Source organism: Octodon degus, unplaced genomic scaffold, assembly GCF_000260255.1.
Source record: "Octodon degus isolate 3935 unplaced genomic scaffold, OctDeg1.0 scaffold00198, whole genome shotgun sequence".
In the NCBI taxonomy this organism is placed as follows: domain Eukaryota; kingdom Metazoa; phylum Chordata; class Mammalia; order Rodentia; family Octodontidae; genus Octodon; species Octodon degus.
The window spans coordinates 396,661-397,805 of NW_004524774.1; positions in this window are offsets into that span (position 1 = coordinate 396,661).

The following is a 1,145-nucleotide window of genomic DNA, read 5'->3' on the forward strand; positions in this document are numbered from 1 at the left end:
ACATTCATTTGTACCCCCTTTTTGGGTTAAGTTCCATTATTTTAATATTATAAGTGTGTAAACTCAGCAAAATATTCTAAAAGAGTCCAGTAGCCCAAAATAATATTGGGTCTTCCACTTGAATGGCAATGTCAGAAATTGTTGACCTGAGTGACCTACAGCTCAACATAACAGCATGGCTTTACTTCTTATATTTCGATTTTATACTTTTCTGCTGAATGGTTGAGAAAAAGCTAAAGCAGGACCTATGCAACAAGAGTTGTAGCTTTTGGGTCTGATAAGGTCAGTGAACTCCCCTCAGGATCTATCCTGAGAACCTGTACATCAGATTGTAGAACTTTTGTCAGGCTCAGCCATGTGGATGAGTCACGACCATTGCGTGGCGAATGTGCTCTCTGTGAAAGATTGAGAAAATGTTTTCTTTCCATGTGACTCTCTTTAGGCACACTCTACATCATTGATCACTTTCCTCTTTGGCCCCATAATCTCCTTGATCAGAAAATTTGGGAAACTATTGAGTTACATGACGTTACAGAAAAAGTTCTCTTAAGTCCTGAGTCTTAATTGACCTTAGAAATCTAGGGTAAAAATGTGGCTTTCCTTGCAGCCCTCCTTTTTCTATAAATTTGGTCTAAAAACTTAGGTTGTTAACCATCCAAAAGACAAGCCTACTGTTATTAACATACAACTTAGGCTCTTAAGCTTAACATCACTATCTGTTTGCATGTCTAGCATCTTAGGCATAATATGGAACAGGTATTTTTCATCAAGTACTGATATGTTGAATTTTAAGTCCCTACGAAACATAATAAAAACATTTAAAAAATAGAATATATTTTAAAAATAGTCGTAAAGAATTATATACTTCGCATGTTTGCACATAAGTCCAAAAATCTCACCATATACAACATTGAAACACGACAGTCCCGCAATATTCCTTTTCCTGTATCTTGCTTTCCTTCACCACCCACTTCTTCTAGAACAACCATCTACTCAAGAGACATCATAGCAGTAACTGGCATGTCATGACAAGCAGCCCTTATTCAGAAGACCAGAATGACAGGCTCTCCAAGCATGAAACTACTATTACAAATTACCATCTGCAGTGCAGTAGCTTAGTTCACAGGTATCAATATATATAGTTA